This window comes from Lynx canadensis, chromosome C1 (genome assembly GCF_007474595.2).
Source record: "Lynx canadensis isolate LIC74 chromosome C1, mLynCan4.pri.v2, whole genome shotgun sequence".
Classification (NCBI taxonomy): Eukaryota; Metazoa; Chordata; class Mammalia; order Carnivora; family Felidae; genus Lynx; species Lynx canadensis.
The window spans coordinates 16,861,566-16,883,221 of NC_044310.1; the positions used below are offsets into that span (position 1 = coordinate 16,861,566).

The window sequence follows — 21,656 nt, forward strand, 5'->3', positions numbered from 1 at the left end:
TCCTGCCATCAAGTTATAGAACTGAAGATCTGTACACCGTATGTTATACCTCAATAACAAAAAATAAAGATGGATGCCCTATAAAACAAGATATAGATGGACGTGACTGCTGTGCTCAAAACAGACCACAGAGGATAAGAGTAAGAGCAAGAAGACCAAAAGGAGCCCAGTACAGTAATCGAATCAAAAGGTAATTTGTGGCCTGGCCCAGGACAGTGGCCACACACATGGTAAGAAGTGGCCCAACTCTGGCCACTTGAAAGCAGAACCACAGCATTTGCTCTTGAATCGCATGTGAGGTGTGAGATAAAGGGATTAAAGAGGACTCCAAGGGTTTCAGTCCGAATTTGCAGCAGGATGGAATTGGTATCAGTTCAAACAGGGACGACTGGATGAGCAATCTGAGAAGGAAGATCAGGAGCTCGGTTTGGGACACACTATTTATGAGATGTGTATTAGTTATCCAAATGGGGATGTTAAGAGACTGTCTGAATATACAAGTCTGGAATTCAGGAGAGAGAATGGGCTGAACAGATAAATCTGTGAGTCAACAAAGAATGGATGGCTTAGAAAACCATGATCTGGATGAGACTGTCAAGGAAGTGAGTAAATACAAAGAAATCAAGAGGTCAAAGGTCTGAGCCCCAAGGTGGCCAATATTTTTTTACTGGTGGAAATGCAGAGTAAACAGCAAAGGACACAAAGACAAAGTCGGCAAGGTAAAGGAAAACGGGGAGAATATAGTATCATGGCAGCCCAGCAAAGAAAGCCTTTCAAGGAGAAAGGAGTGCTCAGCTCTGTCAGGTGAAGCTGATGGCTCAAATAAAATGATGGCTGAGAAGAGACCACTAAATTTCACAACATGGAAGTCACCCTGACAAGAGCAGCACTGTAAAGTGATGGAAGTGAAAGTTTTATTAGAGTTTGAGGGGTGCCTGGGTGGCTCAGTTGGTTGGCATCTGACTTCGGCTCAGGTCATGATCCCGCAGTCCGTGAGTTGGAGCACTGTGTTGGGTTCTGCTGACAGCTCAGAGCCTGGAGCCTGCTTCAGATCCTGTGTCTCCCTCTCTCTGCCCCTGCCCCACTCACACTCTGTCTCTTTCTCAATAATAAACATTTTTTTTAAATTTTTTAAAAGAAAAAAAGAGTTTGAGAAAATAAGGTGATGAACTGGAGAACACAAATATTAGATGACTTCTGAATTCTGTTAAAAAAAAAAACAGAGCAAATAGGTGGGGAGGCCACTGACAGAAAAAGTGGTATCAAAGTGTTTCTTTTTAAGACAGAAGAAAAAGCATGCTGGTATACTGGAATACGATCCAGGAAAAAAGGGAAATTTTGACAAATTATGAAAGGCAGAAACCTTCTGGAGCAATGAATATTCTTGGGTAAAGGAGAGAAAATGGGGCTCTAGCATAAAGTACAAGCAGCAGTGCTAGAGAACACAGTTCATGCATGGTAACAGACAGCAAGGCAGAGGAAGACAGGTGTGGTGGCAGGAGTCTAGTAAAGTTCTCTTTAGGTGGTTTTTGCATCTTCACTGAAATAGAAAGTAAGGTCATCCTCTTAAAGTGTCAGTGGGGGGTAAAGTATTATAGGTTTCAGATCTGGTCAGCCAGGTGAGTGGGAAATACAGAACAATCACCAGGCAACATTAAAGGCCCACTTAAAACTCATGGTTAGGATTTAAAGTGAAACCAATCAGCAAGGTTGTATTTTTATAACCAGTCTTGTTCAGCTGACCAGATGAACGCACAGAGAAGACAGAGTTGCATTGAACCAGGTTGGAACTTGATGAATTCAACAAAGCAAGAGAAGGCCACAGGAATTACAGGCATGTATAAGGGAACTTAAGCTCATTCAGTAAAGAAGAATGAGAACATACAAAGAACAGTGAAAATGTAATAGGACCAAATGAATGGAAAGTACCAACAAGGACAGAAGGACTGCTGGAGTTAGGGTCCTAGTGGGAGTGAGCTTGAATGACAAGAGATGGTAACCAGAGGGGGAATCTATCTCCAGGAACTGAAATTACCAAGGGGTTGCAGTAACTGATGTCAAAAACTAAGGTATGAATAAGTGGAGTACAGAATTTTTAGGGCAGTGAAACTACTCTATATGATACCACAGTGGTAGATACATGTCATTATACATTTGTCCAAACCCACTGAATGTACACCACCAAGAGTGAACCAGAACATAAACTACAGATTTGGGGCAATTATGGCGTGTGAATGGAGGTTCATCAGTTGTAACATATACCACTCTGGTGAGGGATGTTGATAATGGGAAAGGCGGGCAGGGAGTATATAAGGAATCTCTTCCCTTCCCCTTTCTTCTGTGAACCGAAAAATGCTCTAAAATAAAGATTTTATTAAATTAAAGATTTTATTTTTTACAGTAATCTCTACACCCTATGTGAGGCTTAAACTTGCAAGCCCGAGATCAAGAGTTGCACACTCCACCAACTGAGCCAGCCAGGTGCCCCTAAGATAGTCTTAATAAAAAATAAAATAAAAAACCTGAAGTTTTTGGTCACAGATGAGCATGATTGTGAGAATGCTGGGGGCAGGATGGGGTTTTAAAAAGATCACTGGAGGGGCGCCTTGGTGGCTCAGTTGGTTAAGTGTCCGACTTCAGCTCAGGTCATGATCTCACAGTTTATGAGTTCAAGCCCCGTGTCAGTCTCTGTGCTAACAGCTCGGAGCCTAGAGCCTGCTTCAGATTCTTTGCCTCCCTCTCTCTCTACTCACATTCTATTCTGTCTCTGTCTCTCTCAAAAATAAACAAACATTTAAAAATTTTTAAAAAAAATCACTGGAAGAGAAAAATAACTGAGAGGCAAGGACCACAGAATTGTACATTGAAAGCACCACAAATTAACAGGACCAGAGGGGCGCCTGGGTGGCTCAGTCGGTTAAGCGGCCAACTTCGGCTCAGGTCATGATCTCGCAGTCTGTGAGTTCGAGCCCCACGTCGGGCTCTGTGCTGACAGCTCAGAGCCTGGAGCCTGTTTCAGATTCTGTGTCTCCCTCTCTCTGACCCTCCCCTGTTCATGCTCTGTCTCTGTCTCAAAAATAAAAACGTTAAAAAAAAAAAATTTAACAGGACCACAGCTGGAAAAGGTGACATTAAACAAGAAGCTAAAGCCACTGAGAAATCAGAGGCAATTTGGGGAACTGGGGGTGTAAGAAGGTGACAGCAGGACTAAGGGTGCTGGGTGTTATAGTCTGATGAGATTAGATTTAAAACTAGGGGGAAAGAGGGGAGGAACGTGGTCTGAGCCATAACAGAAAAACAGCTACCACTTGAAAGAGAATAATGGATTCATCAATGATCCCACAAGAAAACATAGGGCCAAAGGAAAGATTTGTGGAAATGACAAAAGCCACTTGTCTCCAACGCCAAGATCCCTTCTACTGACTGCACTGCAAGCCTACAGCCACCAGATGGAACCCATGCACCGCCCTTAAAAATACCAAGACCTCTGAGGTTTGGGAAATACAGTCTCCCTCTCTCAGCCTCTGAGATCCTACTCTCTCCCGGATTATTTCTCCACCACTTTGCTTCCCTGGATACATCCTTCTCTAACCTCTCATCTTTGCTTCTTTTGGTCTCCCATCCTTCTCTTGCCAGTTTATATGCTTTCTCATTCTCAAAAATGGAAGGGGAGGGGTACCTGTACGGCCCAGCTAGTTAAGCGGACTTCGACTCAAATCATGAGCTCAAGCTCCACTTCGGGCTCGCTGCTGTCAGCACAGAGCCTGCTTCAAATCCTCTGCCCACCTACCTCTCTGCCCCTCCCCAGCTCATTCTCTCTCTTGCTCTCAAAATAAATAAATAAACTTAAAAAAAAAAAAAACTGGAAGGGAGAGAAAGATATCATATGTTTACACTCATATATGGATCTTGAGAGACTTAACAGAAGACCATGGGGGAAGGGAAGGGGGGAAGAAAAGATACAGAGAGGAAGGGAGGCAAACCATAAGAGACTCTTAAATACAGAGAACAAACTGAGGGTTGATGGGGGGTAGAGAGAGGGGAAAATGGGTGATGGGCATTGAGGAGGGCACTTGTTGGGATGAGGACTGGGCATTGAAGCCAATTTGACAATAAATTATATTTTTAAAAAATGGAAGGGGGAAAAAACCCTAAATTTATATATTTATATAAGAAAAAAAAACCTTTTCCCTTATTCCCATCCACTTTTCCTACTTCAAGTGCCATTTGTTTTTGGCCTTTTGCCTAGTGGTATGGTAAAAACAAACTAACCAACAAGCAAAACCCTTACCAATCTATACACAGGGTGAAGGAAATAGAGGGCTGAACTAAATACGGGCCATAAACCAATTTTAAAAGGATCTGTACTGGCACAGTAGTTACTGGAAAACAAATGATATATGATGTGTCCACAAAGTACTTTAAATCAGCTTATCCTTGTAAATATGCTAGAAAGCCATAAAGTTATACGCTTTAAAGAGATGAACTTTATGATATATAAATTAGATCTCAATAAAGCTGTTTAAAAAAAATCCCAGCTTACCCCAAACTGAAACAATCCCCTCAGCAACTCTTATACTAGTTTATACTATAGTTTTCATAAACAAATCCCATTTTCAGAAGAGAGAAATGTTAAACTCTAATATAGTCCCATCTATAAATTGTAATTCTGAACTAGCAGAATCCACAAATCCTACTGCTTATTAATTTGGCTTTTAGTGCCAATTTTATATGTTCTGTTCAAAACTCGATATGAACCAATCAGTACACCACTAGAAATGGAAAAGCTAAGCCCAGTAACTATACAGCACATACTTACTACAGGTGTGAAGAGAAGGAGTTTCACAAGCCACTACTCAAAATCCTTTCAAAGTTCTTATTGCTCTCAGGATAAAGACCAAAGTCCCCAAGAAGGCATGCAAAGCCCCAAAGGATCTGGCCCTGCCTACCTAGTCAACCTTGTCTTCAAACTCCATGTGGGGTCCACACTCTTGGAGCACACAAACTTTGCACTCTATCATCTCCAGGCCTTTACTAGCTTGACTGGTAATCCTTCTCATTTCTCCAAATGCCACCTTAGACAATACCTCCTCCTGGAATCTTCTGCAGCAACTTCCTCCCCAAAATTGCAGGGCAAAGCAGGGCTTCTCCTTCTTGCTTTTACAGTGTGGGCTGTACTGGTCCATTCACAGCACACATCACACTGTATTCAAGTTGTATTTACCCATTTTGTTTCTCCAACTTGTTTCTTATTCACCACTGTATTCTCAGTACCCAGCAGGAAGCCTAGTCCATTATTAATGCGTAAAATTTGATGAATGAACGGCTGAATGGCTGGAGCCATTATTAAATGGCTTATCGGCTCTTTGGCACTAACCATTAACACAAAACAATAAAAATGATGTCAACAAGCTACTCATGGATTACAAGGGTGAAAACAATTGGCAGATATGGCAGCACAGATACCTGGTCCTGTGGTGATGCCCTAAATGACCTCATCCCAAGCCCAGTGTCACCTGTAGAGTCTCAGTCCTGGTGCTTTTCCATTTGAACTTGCCCTTTTGGGCTTTCAGGTCTATACCAGATCTTTTTCCACTCCTTAGAGTAGGATTTCAGAGCCAAAATGTAGCTAAAAGATCATTCAGTCCACTGGTTTTCAATCTGGGCTCAGCAAATCCCCTCAGGGGTCATTCGGAGCAGGGGAGAGAACAGGGAGAAGGTTTGAGCAGACTGAGCTTCAGGCTCCTTCTCTCATTTTCAACCAACGCAACCGATTTCTAGCTTTTTAACATACTGGGTTTCCCCAATATGACAGTAAAGAAAGAACTCCACCACTTTCGTTTAAAATAAAACCACCTTAGGAGGCCTGGGTGGCTCAGTCAGTTAAGCGTCCAACTCCTGGTTTCTGCTCAGGTCATGATCTCGCAGTTGTGGGTGCAAGCCCCACATCAGGCTCCACGCTGATGGCAGGAAGCCTGCTTGGGATTCTCTCTCTCTCCCTCTCTCTCTGCCTCTTCCCTCCCTGCTTGTGCTCGTTCTCTCTCTCTCTCTCAGAATAAATAAACTTAAAAAAAAACTTACAAAATAAGACCACCTATTTGGCCCAATCCCCTTACTTTAAAAATGAAGAAACTGAGATTCAGAAGTAAATACTGTGGTTTCTCTAGCAACTCAGAAAAGGTAAGGACTTTAGTCTCTTGACTATCCAGAATTCTTCCCATTGTGTAGAAACACCTGCCTGGAAACTCTTAAGCATTTTTGCAAAGTGAGGAGTTCTGATTATTCACAGACCAATAACAAAAAGGTACAGAGGACAACCACCAATGGAGCACTACTGTACTGTAGACAATATATTAAGTACTTAATTCACATGCTTTCTCTCGGAACCTCAGATCTACCCTTTACTTTTTCTTAAATCACCTAAGGCTTTCTCTTCCATACAAGTATGGTAATCCCCAGGGATGTAAAGGACTTAGCAGAATGCCTTGCCCTAAGTCACAACAAGCAGTAGCTATTACTATTATTCTATTCAGTCTCCACAAAAATGTTATGGGATAGGAACCTTTGAACTCCTAATGTCACACAGCTGGCAAGGAGGAAAGCCAGATGTTGAACCCAAGTCTACTTCCACAGTCCATATTATTTTGAGAATGTTACTCTGTTGGCCAAATCAATAATCTCTGTGCCCCAGCGCCCTCCTCTGAGCAAATGAACAAATACCAACCCCACCTACCACACAACAACAACAACAACAAAAAGTCAGCTATAAAGGGCTCTGAAAAGTCCTATGCATACCTAAGGTAAGTTTCACCAGGCAAAATCCTCCTAGAAATAGCCTCTCACTAAAATCAGCCCTTCTGCCCAGAGAAAACAAGAAATTTGATCAAAAATGGAGTTAGAGTGCCACTTTTCTCTAACCTTTTGGCCCTACGCATAGCCAGAGAAAGAAATGGCTTTGCTATCTCCAGGACCATCCAAAGGCGAGGGGCAGATGCCTCTCTTCCCAGTACCTCCCACATGCCCTAGTAACAGTATGTTTATCCAGATAAAATTCATTTGTAGACACCTATAGAACATTTATGATGCACCTAGCATTTTGCCAAGTGCTATACAGATTATCAAGACCTAACCCTTGCCTTTAAGTCATCAGAAAGAGAGAGCTAACTATAAAACAATAATGAAGAAGCCTCCCTGACAGTCACACACAATACAACACCCATCCTTTTGCTTCCAGTCGTCTTACCATACTTTTTCACTTAGCACATTTTACCACTTGATGTATGTTGCACTGGAAGCTCAGAAGAAGTGACTAATTGTGCCCAAGGGTGGATTCTGGGGAAAAAAATTGTTGATATTAAACCTCAGGAACCATAGGAAAGGGAAAAGAGGCAAGGGTGGTCCCATCCTTTAATGCCAACTTGCCCTCCACACCAGTGTCTAGCTGAGTTCCCATTCACATGAGAAAGATACGGCATCAATTCTCTCTCATTCAGGGCTCCTTTCTGCCAAAGTTCTTGAACCCAGTTCCAAATGGCCCTATCTAGCATTTTGGAGGCTGGCTCTTCTTCCTGTCCCACTGGACCAGGAAAGTCTGAAATAGAACATAATCAAACTTGCCCTGCCCTTTCCCCCAACATAGCTGTCATGATTCACACTTCCTGTTCCCAACAGTCACTGAAGATAGGGGGTCGACAAACTTTGTCTTTAGAGTTTGACAGTATCCATCATCATAAGCTAGGAGTAGAATTGCTGAATCAATATGTGGTACATCTGAAACTAATATAACATTGCATGTTAATTATACTTCAATCTTGAAACGTTTGATAGTATACATAGAAGTATACAACTTAGTTTAATAGTAAATAGTTTAGGCTTCAGAAGACCCAAGTTGGAGGTCTGTCCTTATAGCATGAAACAACTGTACACAATGTATGAGCTGTGTTCCATCCAACTTTATTTACAAAAACAGGCAGTGGGCCCGTGGACCACCATTTGCCAACCCCTGATCAAAGGGAAAATGGGAAGACTATTTTTAAGCAGCCTTCTCCCAACCATTTCTAGTCACCTGTCTTAAGCCCTTAGACTATCCATGTCACACCACTTCCTCTTGAGCGCTTCTATTTCATTGCTGGGCCTAAATTATTTTTCCCAGCATCACAAATTCACATCTTAGATATGCAAACTTCAAAAGTTAGTAGCCCAAGGAGCACAGAGAGAGATTATCTAGGTGGGAAAGGAGTCAAAGACCGTCTGTTCCCACCTCCTAGTCAATGCAGAAGGTACCTCACAAGTAGCCATTTAGCTCCTGTTCAAATACTTCTAAAGACGGGAAAGACACTCATTTCTTCCCAAGGCAACTCACTCCACCTCTGGACAGCTCCAAGACTTTTTCTTTTTTTTTTTTTAAAGCACACTTAACCACTTGATTACTGTCTCTTTTTAGTAGAATTTAAGATCCATGAGGTCAGAAACATGGTTTTTCATATCTGTAGCTGTTTTTTACTGCTGTCTCTTCAGCACTTTGAACAGTTTCTGGTACATAAAGGGTATAAAATAATTATTTACAGAAAGCAAAGAAAGAAGGAGGGAGGAAGGGAAGAGAGGAGAGGAGGGGAGGGAGACAGAGGGAAAAAAACATCACTGCATTTGGGGAACTTTAATGCAGCAGGACTGAGTGAAGAGGCACAAGGGGAGGAACAGAGCAGGTAAGGCCAGAGTGCAGACAGGGCACAACATAGACACCCTTGAAATCTCACAGCAAGTGCACAGGCTGAGGTGGTGGTGTTTCAGGAACAAGTTTAGGATTGCGCTTTCACCCCTATCCTCTTCCTTCCAGCCTCCTCCACCCCATTCCCATGGTGAACATCTTTCACAGCAGGACCTGTTCTCTCAAGCTTTTTCAGACAGCCCCCCCCCACAACAATATGCACCCCCGTAAGCTTTGTAAATACTTCCATCACTGTACCCGTGATACTTACTTGGTCATATAGCTGTATTCCTCTACTGGGCTCTAAGTTCGGAGAGCAGGGACTGTGTCATCTTTGTTTTCCTGACGTGGGCACTGAATACTGTGATGGAGCAAGGCAGGAACCTTATAAATGTGTGGTAGATTAAATGAAGGTTAAGTCTGACTGTATCCTGTACTGACCAAACTACATCTAAGGAATTTTCAGATCTGGGTACCACATTCAAGAAAGCACTTAGCCTTCTCTCTCAAAAATGAATAAACATTAAATTTTTTTTTTTTTTTTAAAGGCAGCCGGCGGGGGGGAGAGGAGCGCCTGGGTGGCTCAGTCGGTTAACCATCTGACTTTGGCTCAGGTCATGATCTCATGGTTCGTGGGTTCGAGCCCCACACTGGGCTCTGTGCTGACAGTTCAGAGCCTGGAGCCTGCTTCAGATTCTGTGTCTCCCTCTCGCTCTACTCCTCCCCCACTCATGCTTTGTCTCTCTCTCAAAAATGAATAAACATTAAAAAAAAAATTTTTTTTAAAAGAAAGTACTTAGCCTTTATGCCAAAGGTTGCAAGTGCAAATGCCAAAGAGATCAGGCCAATAATGTTAATGATGACAGGGGCCTGGTCACACAATAGCTAATGGGAGATCATGTTCTACTTTTATATGAATCTCTTATATGTAGCCAACTCATTCAAAAAGGAAATAAAACGGACGCCTGGGTGGCTCAGTTGGTTGAGCATCCGACTCTTGATTCCAGCTCAGGTCATGATCCCAGGGTGGTGGGATTGAGCCCTGCTTCCAGCTCCATGCTGACAGTGTGGAGCCTGCTTAAGATTCTCTCTCTCTCCCTCTCTCTCTCTCCCTCTGCCCCCCTCCCCTGCTCATCCTCTCTCTCTAAAAACAAATTAAATAAATTAAATAAATAAATAAAAAGAACACCCTGTACAGACCCTCCAAAACATACTACATGCCTACAAGTGGACATGGGAAGCAAATTTGCAAGCTGCTTTGAACAAAGGGATTTAAGCAAGAGAGCAACACAATCAGAACTGCATTTGTGAAAGAACATTCTGACATGACAAACTAGGGAGCTATATCACAATAGTCAAGGCAAGAGATAGAATAGGGGCCTGAACTAAGACAGTAGCAATGGGGTAAAGGGGTGGGGGAGGATTTGAAAGATGACCTGGTTAATCCAGTTTTAATAATGAAGCTTAAGACTGCATGAGCTAATCTGGTAGTCACACTACCAGTGTGTAGTTTCCGTGATTTTTTTTTTAAATAAACTGCTATTAAATCTAATTTTAATAACTTAAGTATAGAACTTATTTCTTACATCTTTTGTAGGCAGTATGGTACAAAGATTAAAGATTACAGACACTGGAGCCAAACAAGTTCAAACCTTGATTTTGCCACTTACTAGCTACGTGTCCTTGGATAAGTTACCTGACTTCTCTACACTTCAATACCGACCTTAAAGGGTTACTGTAAGTGTAAATGAGTTAATACGTGAAGTGCTTAGATAAGTACCCAGTTCATCTTAGGTGTTATGTAAGTTTTAGCTCAAATTATTTACTATTTTTCACACTTTAACTTGAAAGTTAGTTTCAATCAATAGTTTCAATTGTCTAAATATTTCTACACATTCCAGCTTAGAAACATTCACTGTAAATATGATAGGCACATCTTTTCTGTATCTTCATCCAAATTTATGTTCAAGCAGTTAAACAAAATATAACCAAGAACAGCTATCCAGAATGCCACAAAAAACAGCCCCTCTTGATAAACATTGATCCATTATTGATACTTCTACAATACGTGCATGCAAGCCAGCCCAAAATTTTGTCTTGGGATCGCATGAGAAAATGTTAAATACCTAATTTTAGCAATTAGGATGTGTTATTTTTGTAGCATATTCCTGACCATCCAGCCTAGAATCTTTTCAAAACTGGATTGTCCTGATATACATCAAAATGTTATGTAGTAATTATATAGGGGTAGTTTGAGTTTTTTCCCATTAATCTTTACTTTCTATATTTCTAAAATAAACTTGTCCTGCTTTTATAGTTTAAATAAAATCAAGGCAGAGTTTAAACAAAGAATTGTTATCAGTTAACATAACTTACTTAGTGAACACAAGTGGCTTCTAGGACACACTGTGTTCTCATCCTTTGCTCAGTCAGTTTTAGAATTTAACCAGGGATCACTATCAAGTTTCCAATGATACCCTCAAACCCATGTGACCTAGACGTTAAGTCCAGATAAACAACTCTAGGGGCACCTGAATGGCTCAGTCGGTTAAGCATCCGACTCTTGATTTTGGCTCAGGTCATGATCTCACAATATGTGAGTTCAAGCCCTGCATCAGGCTCAGCTATCAGCACAGAGACCACTTCAGATCCTCTCTCCCCATTTCTCTCTGCCCCTTCCCACACTTGTACACTCTCTGAAAAATAAACTAAACAAAAACAAAAACATCTCTACAGGGAGAATTAGTTGACCATACCTTCAAAATATGTCCAAAATCCATTACTTCCTGGCTATGCACCCTACGACCCTAGTCCAAGCCATCATCCTTCCCCTAGACTATACTGATCACTGCAAAAGTGGTCTCTACGCTTTACACTGCCTACCTTTCCCCACCTTCCCCCACCCCCCAGTCTATTCTCCCACAGCAACCAGTCTAAGCCTCTCAAAAAATAAGTCAATTTGGGGCACCTGGGTGGCTCCATCAGTTGAGCATTTGACTTTGGCTCAGGTGATAATCTCATGGTTTGTGAGTTCAAGCCCTGCATTGGGCTCTCTGCGGTCAGCGTGGAGCTTGCTTAGGATTCTCTGCCCCCTTCTCTCTCTGCCCCTCTCCTGCTCATGCACTCTCTATCTCTCTCAAAAATTAAAAATTAAAAAAAAAAAACCTAAGTCAATTCTTGTCACTCCTCTACTCTGACTCTCCAGTGGCTCCCCCATCTCATTTAGAATAAAATGCACTCCAAAGGTCTTACACTAGCTCTGAGCACCTACCTACTCTGGGTCCCGCTGCTTCTCTGCCCTGACTCCTACTGCTCTTTCCCTACCACTCCACTGCAGCCACACTGGCCTCCTTGTGAAGGACATGACAAGACACATCATACATCGGGGCTTTTACACTTGTTGTTCCCTCTGCCTGGGATGTTTTTCTCCCAGATATCCCTGGCTGGATTCCTCACCTCTTTCAGAACAGCTTAAACTGTCACCTCATCAGAGGCTTTCCCTGATCTTACATAAAGGAGCAATGACCCCAGGCTCCCTATCACTTGACTACCTTACCCTGCTTTTATTCTTCTGGGCACATATCGCCTAGTGGACATTATTTATCTACTTACTAGTTTATTTGTATCTAGTTACTGTCTTTTTTTTTTTTTTAAATGTTTCTATCCTTCAGGATATAATCCTTGAGAACAAGGACTTTTTCTGTTTAGTGCTATATTAGCATTTTGTTTAGAGCTGGCTAGCTCTAAGAATTGTACTAAGCATGTAGTTAAGTGGTCAATTTTTACCATCAGAACATAAGCCCCAGTATATATAATAAAATACTCTATGTACAATAGGTACGTGTAATGAGTTTTGTTGAAAAAAATGATTACCCGCTCTGTCAAATTCATGAAGTCTATTAGAAAACATTGCTGCTTCTTAACTACAGAGAACAAACTTAGGCTAGCTGGAGGGGAGGTGGGCAGGGAGATGGGTTAAATGAGTGATAGGTACTAAGGAGGGCACTGTTGTAATAAGAACTGGGTGTTATATGTAAGTGATCAATTACTAAATTCTACTCCTAAAACTAATATTACACTATATGTTAACTAACTAGAATTTAATAAAAACTTGAGACATACAAAAAAAAATTGGTGCTTCAATAAAGAGACTATAACACCATCAGAAAGATCAATGAACAAATGATTGTTCACACTACCCAACCAGAAATGAGTGTCATAACCCAGTTCCCTGAGGTAGGAAAAATGCCCCAGGGAAAGGAATAGAACAAGAATCCTGAACCAGTTAACAGGGCAAGAGTTTGCCTCAAAGTTTCCCACCCCTTTAAGAAGAGCCTGAGCTATATCTAATGTGCCCCTTTCCCAGGAGGGGTCACCCTGACAGTGAGAGGCCTTGCTGAGATCCCTTTCCTATGTCCCACCACAACCATCCCTAGAACCCAGTTCCCAGACTCATTTTGCAGCTGCCCCATTGCTTTGCCTGTCCAGAGAACTTTTCTCTAGCTATTAACCAGCTACCACTGGTGACCAAAACCACTAGGTAAGGGCCTCTGGCCATGCACTGTGCGAGCTGCTTCTATTTCATTAGTGCTCTCCACCTTGGTCAACAACAACCAATAAAATAACTGGCACAAAGAATCCAGAAAGGCTAGGAAAAGGAGCTAGTTGTCAATCAAAAGGATCTTTCATTTGTTTATTTTGCTTTGCTTTTTAAAGATTAAGTCACTGTCTCAACCAAAAAAAAAGTAACTTTCTCAAAAGAGAAACATTACAGTACAACAAAAATAACCCAGGGCTGAAATCCAGTCCTCCCATTTACTCCCTGTGTGAACTTGGAAGTTCTTTAACTTCTCCAGGTTCATTTCCTCATGGCAAAAATAACAGCACTTACCTCATAAGGCTGGTGCAAATGCTAAGGGAGATAACATATGTCAAACAGGACCATGCCTGGCATACAGTAAGTATTCAATAAGTGGTAGGTGCCTGGCATACAGTAAGTATTCAATAAGTGGTAGTGAGGCCTATTTCTGAAAGTTGTTGACCAAATGCAAGGTAAGGCTGGCTAGCTGGCTGGCTGATTACATCAGAAAACACATTAAGTACTTAGCACTGTGTTTGGTTCATAATAGGTCATCAACAAATATTAACTTTTCTCCCTTTCCTGCAACGCTGCACAAATTGTAGAGACTTCAGAAACCATCCAATTCTATCAGTGTGGCCAGGTTTTGCTGTACAACCATACTTACCATTTAGGTAATTTAAGCTTTCCGTTAATGCTTCTGGGGGCTCTCCTGATACTTTGCTGTCTTAGAAACAGGCACTCACTATCTTTCAATGGCAGTTGCCTCTTGACCTGGACAGAATATAAACAGAAAGTAAGAGATAGGTAAAATGTGAATTGCACCAAGACTGAACTGAGGGGAGAGAAGACTTTCCTTTTCCTATCAGATGATATGGTCTCAAGGGAGACTACACAGTCTTTCTTAAATTAACACACCTATACATTTCCCAATAGTCTAAAAACTCATGACATCTTACAGCTTGAGAGGGATCTTTGAAATCAACCAGTTAGATGCCCTTGATTTATGGAAAGAAACAAACTTGGAAAGGGTGAGTCACCCAACTGTTTAGGGTAAAAGCCAGGAATCTACTAAAAATAAGATGTTCTAGAAAATGGGTAAGAAAAAAACCCCAAACATCTGTGGAGTACCTACCACACCCGAGGCAATATGTTTTGTGTTGTACACAAGACAGTATTATACAGGGGCACCTTGGCAGCTCAACCAGTCAAGTGTCTGACTCTGGCTCAGGTCGTGATCTTGCGATTCATGGGTTCGAGTCCCACACTGGGCTCTGTGCTGACAGCTCAGAGCCTGGAGCCTGCTTCGGACTCTGCATCTCCCTCTCTCTCTGCCCCTCCCCCTCTCGTGCTCACTCGCTCTCTCTCTCTCTCTCTCTCTCTCAAAAAATAAACATTAAAAAAAATTTTTTGAGACAATAATACAATATTGCCCCCTAATAAAGAATCTAAATTTCAAGAAGTCAAGTGACTGGTCCAAGGTCTTACAGCTTGCAAATAAATGGTAATCAGGCCTTAAACCCACACCTGTCTAACACAAAAGCCCCTTCACCAGGCTGACTGTCACTGGGTTGCTTTCTAGATGTGGTTCTCCAAAGGGCCCCGAACCACCTAATACCAATTAGAACCAAGCATTGCATCTCTGTCTGCAAACTTACCCTCTGGTTTTGTAATGAGCATTCTACAGGAGACCCAAAAAAGTCTACTAACCCACCGAACATTACCCCTAAAATTTCAAAAGAATTACTGGAGGTGGAAGATCTGGGGCAAACTTCTGTCCATCCAAGTCTTGCCAAAGAATGGAAAGATACCTTCTAAGCTGGAAGTAAAGCATCTATACCTGGTCTTATACGCAAACTATCCCCCTTCTTTCTCACAACTGCCCATACCTCCCTTACACATCACACAGGCCACCATGTGACCTTCTTCCAAACTGTTGGTCCCTTTAATCTCATTTCCACACCTCCACTACCAAACCCATTACACATATATAGTAGAGTCCATCCCCACCTCTATGCTCCTACAGAGCAAAGCAAGAAGGTTTAGAATTAAAATGGAGAGATAATCAAATGATAGGTTTTTTTTAAATGGCTTTAAAAGAAAGATGAGGGGCTTGAACACTCAAGCCAGTAGACCAGAAAAGAATTAGGGTAAGCAACGAAACTAGAAAAAAAAAGTAGGAGAAAAGATCTATACCAGGGTCAGCACCCAAGGAATGGCTTGAGTGGATGTGGGAGAAGTTTTAGCTCTCCCCAAATACCCTCCCCTCACACACACTTTTTAAAAAGTATTTAATGTACGTAAACAGCTATTTTAATTATTGAAACAGCTTCAGAACTGGTGCACAGACCTTGAGCCCTGCCCCTTACCCAACAGCTGTCTCTTTTCCCCTCTCCACCCACCTTAGACACACTTTCCTCTCCACAGCCTAGAACCTCTCCTACATAAGAATTCTGAACTCCAAAAAATGCCCACATACATCTGGTCTGTCTCCACTCAGCCGTAACAATGACAGCAGCAGCCCTGCGAAAGCTACTGCCTCCCCCATCTCTTGCCACATTTCCTGGCATATTACTAAGGCCCAGGGGGCTATTCTCTTCAAAACAGGATAGAATGCTCTGCCCAAAATCAGATGAACAGGAACTCCTGATGATCCTGATTTGTTTTCAACTGTCTACATTCTGTCCTTATTTCTAAGGGATGGAAGTAAGCAGCAAATGACTTCTTTCTTTCCTTTACTTCTTGCATCCTTGGCATACTGACCCTGTGTCCCCAGAACAAGAGGATGACTGTAAATACCCTCAGGCTCTTTAGTGCTGCCCCTTCAGAGAGCTTTCCACCCTGGGAGATCCACCCACACCCCTTCCTTCTGGCACCTCTTCTGCTCCTTCTTGTTAACTTCTAGTGAAGACAGTGGTGGTAGTATGGGTATGGGTGGGTGTGTCTGTCTCTGTCTAGAAGCAGAGATGAAAGGACCCTAACAGATCATGCAGAGTCTAACTGCCTCATCTACCAGAGGAGAAAATGAGTCTCATGGAGAAGAGACTGATCCCAGGTTGCAAAGCATGTTAAAGTGAGCATGGTTGAATCCACCTGAGGTAATGAGCCATACTGAAAATGAGTCCATCCTTATTTGATGGCTGAAGAATGAAGCTCTCTTAAATATGTATCACTTTTGTTCCCAAAATACTTTCATAATGGATAGAAATGCAAGTAGGAAATTGTGGTTCCAGCATGATCCCCCAACAGATAACATAAACTCTGGATAAAATGCCAAAAAAAACTATCTGTCTGAAGTGAACAAAGGCTGGCGGATTTTGGAGGGAAGTCAAAAACTGGTAGAAGGGGTGGGGATGGGATGAATTCTCCATTTTTGGAGCTTTCCCCAGAGAGCTATCCAGCTACACTGCCAGTCAAAAAACAAACCCTAGACTTTCTCTCTGGAGGAACCATAAGACAGTGCCCAGAGCAGCCACAGATAATGGGAAGAAAGAAGAGAGCCAAAGAAGCAAAGTCCCAGGTGTTGAGTATGAACTCTGTCCAAATCTCTAGCTGACCCCTGCACTATGCATGCACAGGGTGGGACCCAAGCACCTCAGTCAAGGGCAAAAGAACAACTGGGATCTGAACAGCCACCCCTGCAGGGGAGACAAACCTGGCAGTTTTGAGTCTGAGTTAATTGCCTGCTAAAATAAAAACGTCAACAGAAACCAGTGTCTCCACAGCATAACATTTACATGCATTCATGTTCAGGAGACAACCCCAAATTACATAAAGAACTAGAAAAACTACAGCCATTTGCAAGGGAAAAGACAATTAGCAGAGGGCAACTCCAAGATGACCCAAATACTGGAATTATTTGACAAGGATATTAAAACAGAAATTATAGCTAAGCAGAGAAACTGAATTTTTTTTCTGAAAGTGTTAGTTTCAGAACAGAAATTATAGCACCTGAAACAACAACAACAAAAATCCTCTGAATGAGCTTAAGAACAGAATGGAGATGACAGAGAAAAGAGTTCATGAAATCTACAGATAAACAGAAATTATCCAAAGTGAAAAACTCGGGGTCATCTGCAGTCTCTAGAAGAACCATCCTCAGCTCTTCACCTGAGTATACAGTGATTACTTTCTGTTACCAGAAAAACTGATACCAGAGAGACCCAGAATAACTAAGGATCACAGAGATACCATTAACCTGCAATTCTGTTGGAGCAGGCCACCCCTCATATCTACTAATTAACTTTTTGAGGTCTTCCAGATATAAGCAAAGAACAAAGTGTGAAGGTGGAAAATGAGAGGGCAGGATAAAAATTTAAACCTGAGATAACCATAATATCCGAAGTCCTAGGAGTCAAATCTGGTGCCCCATTGTGTCTACTGAGAGGCAAGGAGACCATCATTTTTTCACCTGGAATTGCTGAAGCAACATTCTCAGGCAGGAGAAAAATGAGGAGGGATTTAATGTTTTTCTTCCGCCCTGTGCAATCTCTTCACCAAAAAGCCAACCTGTAAATGGGCCAATGGAAGGATGAAGTGTGACCAATCAGTGGGTTTGAGGCTGAAGAGTGCCAGCAGCTTGGTGAGAGCCAACCTGGTGCCACCCGGTTGATAAAAGCAGCTAACCTGAATGCCATACCTGACCAGCTTCCTGCACTCAGGTCATTTCATGTTGGAGTTCAAGACATTCCAGGTAAAAGCAGAGGGAAGAACATAACCTGCAGAAGAGATGTCTGAAAGCCTTGCCTTCTTCTCATCCCCCTCCCACCCATCCCACCTGCCCAACGAGAGAGAAGGGTACAGAGCAAGTGAGAAACTGGTAAAAAGAAGAGGTGCCTCTTAGGGTGAAGAGCCTTGGACAGGAAGTTCAACCACTGACACCTCAGACATGACTTTTATACTCCCTGGGCCTCAGCTTCATCAGTCGAACAAAAAACTCAGACGACGTGATATTTAAGGCCCTTTCCAATAACAACATGTATGAACCCTTACCCATGCTGTTTCCGTCTGCCCCTGAGAAAACCGTAATAGATCCCAAAAGGCAAAAGTGGAGACATGCCAACTCATTTGATTTATTAGAATATCTCAATTATTCAATTTGTTAAAGAATAAATTAAGAGTCTTGTTATTAATTCTTAAATTATGTTAATAACAGATTTCAATACCCATCTATGATGGAGGGCTGCTAAAATAAGGTCTAATTCTCCCAGGATATAACTTTTTTATCCGTGTAATTCTTGGGATAAGAAGGCAGATACTCTTATCCCCCCTACAACAGATGAGCAAACAGATTAAGACCTGTGACTCTTTTAGGAAGCTAATAACAGAGACAGGACTAGAATCCAGTAATCCCATCTCTGAGCTTCAGGGCTTTTTCCACCTTACCAAAGAAACCTTACTTAACAAAGAACCAAGAGTATAAACAAGATTAGAATCAGAAAGAAAGGATTTAAGAACTTTCAAACACTATGGAAGCATTTATTAATAAACAATTGATAAGACTAGTTTGCGATTAGGACATCTATTTAAAAGCAGACCCTCAAGGACTGCCACCTGTCCGCTGTTTCCTTTTCTAACAAGTAGGCTATAATTGAGACTAGGCTTCCTTGCAATTAGCCCGTGTTTGTGGGGTTTAGCAATAGAACCACATGTCTAAAATTGCTGGTTTTAGACCTGCTTTAGAAAGTTGGCTAAATCAGAAGAACATGCTGGCTCCCTTTAACCTCTGGAAGTCTATAATTAGGATACCAAGGGGCCCAAAGGATTAGACCAGGTAATGGCAAATGTAAACAGCAAAGTCACAACAACCAGTCTAAGGAGAAAGAAACTGAAAGTGCTTTTATTACCTAATTCAATCTTCATAGTAACCCTACTGGGTAAATACCATCATGATTACTTTATAAATGAGGAAGAAATAAAGGGTCAAAGTCACACAGCTGATAAGTGGATTCTCACGTAGGTATTTTGGATCCAAAATGTGCTTTCTCCTCTCCATTATACCACCCTGGAAGGAATTCTCTCAGATCTTACTCTCAAGAGAATCAGTCCTGACCCACATCCCAAATAACACAGACCGACAAGCGGTTGATAGGTAGTTTGTGCATTCTTTCATTCATTCACGTATTCATGCAAATATTGACTGGCTACAGTGCATCAAGCTCTGAGGAAAATAGGGAGCAGAAACAGAACTGTCTTCATGCCATTTATTGTATAGCGCAACAGGAAAACACTAATTGAAGAATCATACTATTAAATTAATAGAAGCTGACCCATTAATAGGGAGGTCTAGGAAGGCTGCCCCTAGTGGTGAGGACATTTCTAAGCAGAAGAGGGAGCATGCTGAATATGAGGAGCTCAAGTAGATCTGGCTGACCAACAAGGGAGAAGAAGTGTGACAGGAAATGAGGCTGGAGAGGTATGGAGCAAGCCACACCATACAGGCCCTCAGAGGTCCCATACCATAAGATTATGACCTGAGCTGAAGTCGGCGGCTCAACTGACTAGACTACCCACACGCCCCATCATTTAACTCTTAAGTAGGGATAAGGTATGCACATTTCCAGATCACTTTGGCTTCAGTATGGACAACAGATGGAAGCAAGGACAAATGGTGCCAAAAGATGGGTAAGAAGGCCAGTTCCCTGTTTCAGGAGATGGTGGCCATAGAGCTAACACTGCCAGCTGCATACAGGGCACTTACTGTGCCCCAGGCACCATTCTAGGCACTTTATAGGAATTAACTAAATCCTTAGAACAACTCTGTGAAACAGATACTATTATCCCCATCTTCTAAAAGAGGAGAGGAGCGCCTGGGTGGCTCAAATGGTTAAGTGTCAGACACTTGGTTTCAGCTCAGGTCATGATCTCACAGCCTCATGGGTTTGAGACCCACATCAGGCTCTGCGCTGACAATGCAGAGTCTGCGTGGGAGTCTCTCTATACCTCCCCTGCTCATGATCTCTCTCAGAATATACAAACATTAAAAAAAAAAAAAAAAAAGAGGAGAGAAGTTAAGTAATTTAATGGAATCACATGCCTCCCTTCATGTGGTCATTTCCCTTATAATCAGTTCCTTGCAAATATCTTTAATTCATTTGTCCCCCTCCCCTAATATTCAACTAGTAAAACTTCAATCTTCACTAAACCAAACTAACAACCTCTCCAGGCCTACACCAAAGCACTAAGTTATAAACTGTGTCTATAGAGAAAATGCAACTACTGACTGGTATCATTTAAAAAAAATTTTTAGGGGCGCCTGGGTGACTCAGTGGTCATGATCTCACGGTTATGGGTTCAAGCCCCACATCGGGCTCTGTGCTGACAGTTCAGGACCTGGAGCCTGCTTTGGATTCTGTGTTGCCCTCTCTCTCTGTTCCTCCCCTGCTCACACTCTTTCTCTCAAAAATAAAGATTAAAAAAAATTTTTTTTTAATAATAAAATAAGAAAATTAAAAAAAAATTTTAAACAGGCTCCACGCCCAACGTGGGGCTTAAATCCACAACCCCAAGATCAATAGTTGCATGTTCTACCAACTGAGCCAGCAAGGCACCCCACATTTTAAATTTATCACCACAAAATCTCAAACATATCCCTCGATGCTGCCAGCAACCCTACTATATCTCCCCTTGCTAGGTTCACTTTCCAACTCTCCAAAACAACTCTTGCACCTCTTTTTTTTTCCTCAATAAACCTCCAACCCCCATCAGCTAAATGACTGTCCCCAAGAAGCAACACTCAGACCATCATCTCCTTAATTCCAAATCTAACCATATGTCAGCATTCTGTGTTCCCTATTGTTACAATGAAGAGGGTCTGCTGATACATAAAGTACAACTTTTCATGTCTACTATGGATCTGATTCCCTCTTATCTTCATATGCAGTGATCTCCACTCTCTTACGTCATTTTTCTCCTGTACAGACTCTCAAATGACCCTAGCCAAACAGCATGAGATCCACAGGCCAGCACTGGCTCATAAAATCCTTACCAGTGTAAGTACAGGAATAGAATAGCCACCTAGACACTTGTGAAGCAAGCAATGTTGTAGACACTGCTACAACGTGCAAGCATAGGATCTGAGGAGGACTTCTCAAACAGGGTCTAGACCAGTGAGGGTGCTGATGAACTCACACAGTGAGTCACACGTGGAGTGAGTTACAGACAAAAATCTGCATAAGAATACCACATGTAGGTCCTGGACAGACTAGAAAAAATTAATTTGTCCTGCATCACTGACAGCTTGAGAAGCCACACTCTGGAACAGTGCTTTTCAAACTTGAATGTGCACACAAATCAGCTGAGGATCTCACTGAAACACAGACACTGACTCAGTAGGTCTAGGGTGGGGCCTAAGACTGTATTTCTAACAGC

General features: G+C 42.1%; 1 protein-coding gene across 3 annotated transcripts in view; it reads right to left on the reverse strand.

The window, feature by feature from the left end:
• The window catches only part of LUZP1 (leucine zipper protein 1), a 105,576-nt gene that overhangs the window by 22,987 nt on the left and 60,933 nt on the right, over window positions 1-21,656 (reverse strand). For 2 of the 3 annotated variants that reach the window (XM_030324865.2, XM_030324864.2), the window contains exons 2-3: window positions 13,954-14,060; window positions 8,979-9,068 (exon numbers count right to left, since the gene is read on the reverse strand). The gene's annotated coding sequence lies outside the window, so the exon portion shown is untranslated. The remainder of the gene's footprint in view (window positions 1-8,978; window positions 9,069-13,953; window positions 14,061-21,656) is intronic. The other variant, XM_030324869.2, reaches the window with a different exon arrangement.